The following is a 7,826-nucleotide window of genomic DNA, read 5'->3' as shown; positions in this document are numbered from 1 at the left end:
TTCTCATGGAATGACAAATCATATTCCAAATACAAACCAGCACATGAGAGGAGGGGGGGAAGTAACTGAGCGTGGAGAACAGCTACAACTTCATTGGATAGAGAAATGTCGGGAGAAGCCAGAGTTTTCATCTTCTGGAAGATTAATGAAGGCAGTGTCTACTTTTCTCCCTGAGCTCAACAAGCCTATGGACCATCTTCCTCTCCAAAAAAACAACCCTGTCTCTCCTTGGGAAGACTTCAGTTGTACAGTCCCCAAAGTCCTCATGCTCAAAGGCGGTTCTGAGACAGACACCACCTTCTCCCCAGACCTAGCCTCTACTCCTTCTCCTATTGGCCTCAGTGACACAGACACAGCCTCTGTCTCCTTTCCCATGCTGTTCCCCTCCACCCCTGATTCCGTATACGGCTTCTCACCCACAGCCTCCTCTAATCCAGCCTCCTTCACCGAAGATGGGGCCAGAAATGTGCGTGCAACTTCCAGCCTAGCGGCCTCATCCTCGTGTCCTTCATCAAAAGATATGGATAAGATTGCTGCCGTCCCTGATTTGAATACCTCAGGTGATTTCAGTGAAACAAGCACGGCCTCAAATGAATTATGCTCTCGTTCGCACAATTCCTTCCTTCAGTCACTGAACGACTCCTTTCATTCGTCACAATCGTCCTTTCTTTTAACCCAAGAAGATGGGGAGATTAAAGAGCCGAAGCAGGGAGGGACTGAAGAAAAAAGGAGTGACGTCTTTTCACACTGTATATTAAGCATCCCTCCACTGAAGGAACAACATGATGACCATCTACTTCTTAGTGACCCAACGGCTGAATGTCAACAAGGGAGTTCATGGCCCCCCGACTCCAGAGACGGAAGCCAGGTGGCAACGGATGACTGTACACCCGACACGCCTCCAGGAGTCTCAACACCTGCAACTCTCTCCATAACGAGCCTGCTCCTTCAAACGCAGAGCGATCTCGATGAGGAGGTGAAGGAAGGAGATATGCTGAATCACGAGGAGGAGTGTGGCGAATCTCAACCTTCACCGACTGGAGATCACACACCAAGGCTTGTTATTGACACTCGGTACTACTCAGATAATGAGAGGGTTGAGGATAAAGAAGGACATGGTTCCTCGGGAGATGAGATGAGGCCGTTTGCTGGTGCAGCTGTTGACACAAATCCCCACCTGTCTCCCAGTGGTGATGAAGATGACGATGGAGAAATGGAATTGGCGGGGCAGAGTTCTGAAGAGGAGGAAGGAGGGGCCCAGCTCCTCGGATCACCCGGAGAGGGAGAGGAGACAGAGTCAGAGAAGTCAGATGGGGAGCCCAGGGTCAAGCCTTTGGACGAGCTTGCTGCCTATAAACAGGATATCCTGGTTGTGGATGTGATTCAGGATGACCCAGATCTGTTTGGAAACCTGCCAGAGAAGAGCCTACTGAATCTGGGTCCCACAAGGAAGGGAGGTGCTTCTGGATCCAGGGCCACCAGGGTGTTGATAACTCCTCCGTCCAGAGAACCCTCATGGGCTTCTGAGAAAAGGTATATTGGTGCTGGTTCTGACAAAAAGGCAGAAGTGATTAACATATTTTTAAATGTATTTTTATAATTGTTTTGTGTTTTTCTCCATCGCAGATTGACCTCTGGTGCCATTGCGATCAATGGTGCAAATATCTTTAAAAGACTTGCTACTTTTAAAGGTTTGTATTAGTCATTGTGGACATTGTAATATTGCTTCTAGCCATAGTCAATCCATCTTCAGTTAATGACGTCTCTGCTATGAAGTCCATGGTTTCATGTTTTGCAGACAACGAGACTAGTGGTCGGTCCTGGAGACCCCAGTCGAGCTCCAAACCATCTCTAATTCACAGCAACAGCTGGCCTCCTGGACACATTGGTGCACATCCAGAGGTAAGCCTGGCTACACTGTCACAAGGAAGGGAATGTGGCATGGATCCAATATGTGAAGTTGGTCATTTCTAAATGTGCGTTCTCTCAGGGTCAAAAAGATGGCAATAACATCAGCATAAAGGAACAGGCATCTGAGAGGTACTTTCCCCGGCCACTAGGCCATTGTCTGTTCTCGAACATTGTTCTGCAGGTATCTAGACGCTCTGGATAAGAGCGTCTGCTAAATGACTAAATGTGATGCCTGATGGTGTGTGTGTTTGTTGTAGAATCCAGAATCCAACTCTGAACTCCCTGAAGAAAACCCTAACACTGCATGGTGAGGGCACACAAACTAACATGCGCGCACACACACAATATTCTCTCCCCAGCAAGGACATTAATGAGTAATCACTTTCTCACTGTCATAGGGCAAGCCTCTCAGATCAAAATAGACAGTGGAGACCTTCGACACACAACACTGAAGTCTGATAAGGTAAGTTTATTATTCACCACAACCACGAGTGGCAGTTTTCTCCCATGGGGGGCCGTGGCTCAGGGTGTAGAGAGAGTCAGAGCCTTGCATGGCAGCTAAACCCCCATTACTGAGTGAATGGGTGAATGAGAGGCAAATGTAAAGTGCTTTGAGTGTGCTGCTAAATCCGCTGATCTAGGCCTATATAAATGCAGTCCATTTATTGACCATGTGAACTTTATATTGATCATGGGCAAGTTGTTTATAACATGTGTGTTACTGTAGTACTGCAGGTTCTACTTCAAAGATGACACCACCTGTACCTACAAGTCCTGCTGGTACCGGCACCTGCCCATGGAAGGGGATGAGATGGTACATTCCAAAATACATTAGGATTCTACATAGCTGAGATGGTACATTCCAAAACACATTAGGATTCTACATAGCTGAGATGGTACATTCCAAAACACATTAGGATTCTACATAGCTGAGATGGTACATTCCAAAACACATTAGGATTCTACATAGCTGAGAAGTTACATTCCTAAACACATTATTATTCTACATAGCTGAAAACGTACAAAGTGTCCCTGTCAGCTATCTGGGCCGACTATATAGTTTTAAGATGTCGAGTCAAAGTTCAAAGGATATTCACTGGAGATGCTCCCTTTCTGCAACTAGGGCTGTGTGTTTCTGCAACAAGGGCTGTGTGTTTCTCTGTTGATTCTCAAAGTTTGACTGTGGCCCAATGTGATGTTAGAGTGCCATCTCCTGGTGGCAGGGTGCTCATTCATTCTGTGTGTTTCCTTCTCAGTTCTGTGTGCAGAATGTGCTGAGGTTCAGTAACTCTATGAATTTAGTGTGTCTCCAGAAAGCAGGTCAGTCCGTCAAGGTTTCTTTTACGAATGAATGAATTAAGTACTACTATACAGGGTTTAGAAAATGTGTTGGTTAAGGTGGTAGGGTGGGGTTTGCCGTCAGACCTGGGGGGGGGGGCTTGTTTTTTATTTTATTCATTTTAATGCGTTTTGCAGAGAAGGGAGACTGGCGTTGGTCACGGTGTGAAGTTTGACGACGTAGTTAAGGCAGCAGGCGTGTGTTGCTTAGGCAACCGCCTTAGCTGCAAAGTGCTGCGGGAAACCCTGCTATACTCTCAATAAATCTTGATTTGAATTGGGTATTATGGTTGCTTAAGTATACGGTACTGCTTGTCATCTTCTGTTTAGTTCTCTATATGAATGAATCGAACCACATCTGTCCGATACAGCAGTGTACCTCTTCCATGACCCCAGTCCTCCAATCATCTACTACTCGACCTTTTCCCTCCCAATCTCCCCCTTCCCCCCCGTCCTCTGCAGCTGCTGTGTTTGCGGGCTACTACCAGAGCAGCGCCCCTGGGATCTACCTGACCCCACCTGTGGTCAACTCCTTGTTGTCGGTCCTCCTCAAGGCCGGTCTCGTCTCCGACATCGTCCACGTCCTCAACGTCTGCGCCGCACGCAAGATCCTGGTGAGACCCCGATCCCCCTGGACACCCCCCCTGGACACCTGCTACAAAACATCCATGACTGACCGTTTAAAGTTTCTGTATACGTTTTCCATCAGCCCTTAATGCATGTGTGAATATGATGCCTATTGAGAATGTTATTGGCTGTTGGGTAAGAACTCAGAATCAGAATAAATAGAATTCTGATTCTGAACTCTCTCTCCCTCGTCCTCAGCCCAGCCCTGACTTTCTCCTGGCTCTGTTTAACCATGTGAGAGAGAATGCAGTCCTATCCTTAGTGCCTGAGCTCATGCACCTCACAACCAAGGTACCCTCAGGATCCTGGGCAGACAGGCAGTTTGATTGTCCAATGTGTCTGGCAGGTTTTATTATGTGTGTGTGTGTGTGTGTGTCTGGAAAGATGGTAGACGCGGGCCTGGCTATCAATATGGGCGACTGTAAGCGCATTCTGTGCAACAATGAGCCGCTTTCACCTCCGATGGACACCCAGATCCCTGCGTCAGCCCTCCACAGGTGTGTCCACCTCTCCTGCCGCCCATCACTCCAGGCTCTTCTGCTGCAATAGCAGGCCCAGCACCGAGGGTGCAGGGTCAGGGCAACCCATGAATACAGATCACAAAAGACCCATGATGAGCAGCTGTAGTTTTTCCTCTGCTTGTTGTGTCTGTAGGTCTCCTACCGGTAAAACGGCAATCTCCGACACCAAGTACCTGGCCAACGCCATCCAAGAGGTGGAGGTCAGTCTCTCTCTTTGTTTCTTCATCCCTCAGGCCAGATAGGTGTGAGAATTTGCTATTGAACTGTCTCATTGCACTCTCTCTCTGTCTGTCTGTCTCTCTCTCTCTGTCTGTCTGTCTCTCTCTCCGTGTCTCTCTCTCCGTGTCTCTCTCTCCGTGTCTCTCTCTCCGTGTCTCTCTCTGTATGTCTCTCTCTCTGTCTCTCAGCTGTGTGCTCAGCAGGAGGACTGGTGCCGCTTGGGGGCAGTCTTCAGGTCGGTGTGCCTCACCCTGAAAGGCCTGTCTGAATTACAGCACTTCAGCGGCTGCGTCGCCATAGCGTTGCTGACGGAGACCAAAGACAGACTAGCGCTGCCCTTTGCCACCTTTTCTTACACCGGTAAAGCTCCCCCTGGAGGTCGAAACCAACCAGAGGTTGTTTTGTTATCGAGAGTACTTGGAGTTTGTCGCTGTCGAGGAGAGACAGCATGGTGATGCGTCACTTCCTGTTTCTTAGTGTGTCAGGAGAACAGTGGAGATGGTCTGGTGAAGAGCTTCCTAGGACGGATTGGCATCTCGCTGATGTTCAGATACCACAAAAACCAGCAGTGGGCCAAGGTTGGTATAAAACCATATTCTGATTCTGAGGTAACCAACTGGTGTTGGTATGGAGGGATGCTGAAGGAGGATGTGTGTGTGTGTGTGTGTAGGGCCAGAGGTTGGTGGAGGTGCTGACCAGGCTGAAGGTGAACTACTCCACCCTCAAGGGCCTGTTCGGGAACGAGGACGGGGCGTCACGCTGCCGCCTGGTGTCCATGGCAACGGAGCTCTTCCTCCGGAGCGGGAGCGTAGAGGGGGCTCTCAACACGCTTCGAGGTGAACCACGTGACCTCCGTACGTCAACGATTTACGTTTTTTTTTTTTTTTACCAGGATAAGTGGTGTTCACTGCGTGCGTGTGTGTGGTAGATAACAAGTGGTTCCTGGGCTCCAGCCTGTGGCCCTGTGAGCCCACTGATGTCATCGAGAGGACCAATGTCTTAGTCTGTCTGGCCAAGAAGACCTCCCACAGAGACACCCTGGAGGTCCTCACCAACCTGCCTGGCCTAAAGGAGCCCACTGGTCAGACACACACACACTTGTCTGATTCCCACACAAAATCCCATGTAAGGTGTGTGTGTATGACCCTCTCCCTCCCTCTTCTGTGCTCTCAGACATGGGGAGCATGTCCCAGTACGAAAGCCTGTTCAACTCCCACCTGAGCGTGTGTGTGGAGAGACAGACCCTGCCCGTGGCGGCCGACACCCTGGACTTCATGCTGTCCAAGAGGCTGGCGGTGGAGCCCCCTCTCCTGCACACGCTGCTGCACAAGCTGGGCAAGCAGAACGTCTGGCTGCGGGCGCGGGGCCTCTTCAAATGTGCGTCCCACCCCTGACCCCCCCCCCCCCCCCCCCTTGTCCCATCTCTGGTCTGGTGTCATCACCAGCTGATGCACCAGACTGGATGGTTGAGATGAATGGTCAAGTTAGGCAGGCCTTTTGAGGTCAAGGTTTTTCTCCATGACCTCAGATGCTATGTGTATATGTATTTGCCTAACGGTTGTGTGTCTGTGTTTTTAGGTTCGCTGTGTGGAGGTTACTACCCAGGCGTGTCAGCCCCGCCTGGTTCCCTAGCCCTGACTGTCCCCTGTTCTCTGGGAGAAATCGAGATGGCCCTGGCCTTCGAGATGTTCATCACCCTTAACGCTGCCGCTATATTCAGCACCCCAGACACTCCCGCCTGTCTCAGCATAAGTCTCACAAGGTGAGAATTTTTTCTTTGGGTGTGGTACTGCATGCTTGGGTGCGTGAGTGCCTGTCTTTCGGACAAGTGTGTGTGTGTAGGAGGTTGGCACTGAATACTTGGAGGTGTGTGTGTGGTGTCAGATATGCACTCTCTGATGTGTGTGTGTGTGTGTGTGTGTGTGTGATTCTCTGAAGGACACTCGACTGTGAGAGCGGGTATCTGTCTGCGGGTAGCCGTCTCCTCTCTGCCGCCATCATCCCCAACCCCAAGCTCACGGTCCGCTACCGGGCGGTCAACTCTGCCAATGAGCAGATGTTCCTGCTGGACACGCCCTCAGCCCGCCGCTGGCTCCAACAAAACCACTCCTGGGCCAGTGAAGTGTGGACACAAACCACCTAACAGCTACAGAACAGCCAGGGCCATCCAAACAGCTGGATTACTGTCCTGGGCACACCTGATTCCAGACCCCCCCCCCAGTGTGTTCCAGGAATACCAGGAATGTTTCAAATCAGGGGGAAAATGGGGTCTAAGTGTGTATGTGTGCACTTATGTGAGTGTTCTTATGTGACACTAGCCAAAATCAAGTTACTCTTAATTGTAGCCTGAAGCTAATAGCGGTTGAACTCGAATCGAGATCGATGCCATGGAAAGACTGACATCAGAACTTGTATACAATTGTTTGTGTTTTTATGTCCAGAACTGTGTGTTGTTGGGGTGTTAAAAGATCCAAAAAAGCATTTACTTTTCTTGTTTTGAGTTGTTAGTTCTGTAATTTCAGCTTATCTTTAAAAGCACTTTGTTTATATCTAAGGAAGTTGGATTTGAAATTGGATTCTAGTGTTTTGAAAAGCAAAGTTATTTTGGATCACCCCCGTCAAACTTGATTTGCAACATTAGTTTCAGATCATATTTTTCAAATGACAAATTCTGTGCAGAATTACAGGCTTTGAAAGGTATTTTCTTTCAGTGACCACATGTTTATCCTCATGAACATGGTATTATTATGCTTGTGTGTTTGTCAACAACAACAAAATTACGTATTTTCATTTACAAGTGTACAACGTTACTGTAAAACCGTTGTTCTACCTGAACAAGAGTTAAATCTGTTTTGTATTCCTTTACAAAAGTAAAAAAAAACTACAACTTGTGGCCTGTTTGTCATCTTTGAGCTCTTCAGGGTGGATGTTGCTATGTGGGGAAAGAGTCAATGTTGCCCTGGATCCACTAGAGGGTGGGGGTATCTCAGTAGTCATCATCCTGCAAATGTATCTGGGCAGGTCTGACAGGACCAGGCGGAGCGTGGAGGTTTGCCCCAAGACCGGGTTTGCCTCAGGACCGGGCCGTAGAAGTGAGACGGAGGTGGGAGGACTGATGGTGTGGCTGAACATCAGGGACGTCAGATGTTGGCAGAAAATTCACTGCAGTCACATCAAATGAATTATGTTGACTTCTCTAGGGAGAATCTC

This window comes from Osmerus mordax, chromosome 18 (assembly GCF_038355195.1).
Source record: "Osmerus mordax isolate fOsmMor3 chromosome 18, fOsmMor3.pri, whole genome shotgun sequence".
Taxonomy (NCBI): domain Eukaryota; kingdom Metazoa; phylum Chordata; class Actinopteri; order Osmeriformes; family Osmeridae; genus Osmerus; species Osmerus mordax.
This window is presented reverse-complemented; position numbering follows the sequence as displayed.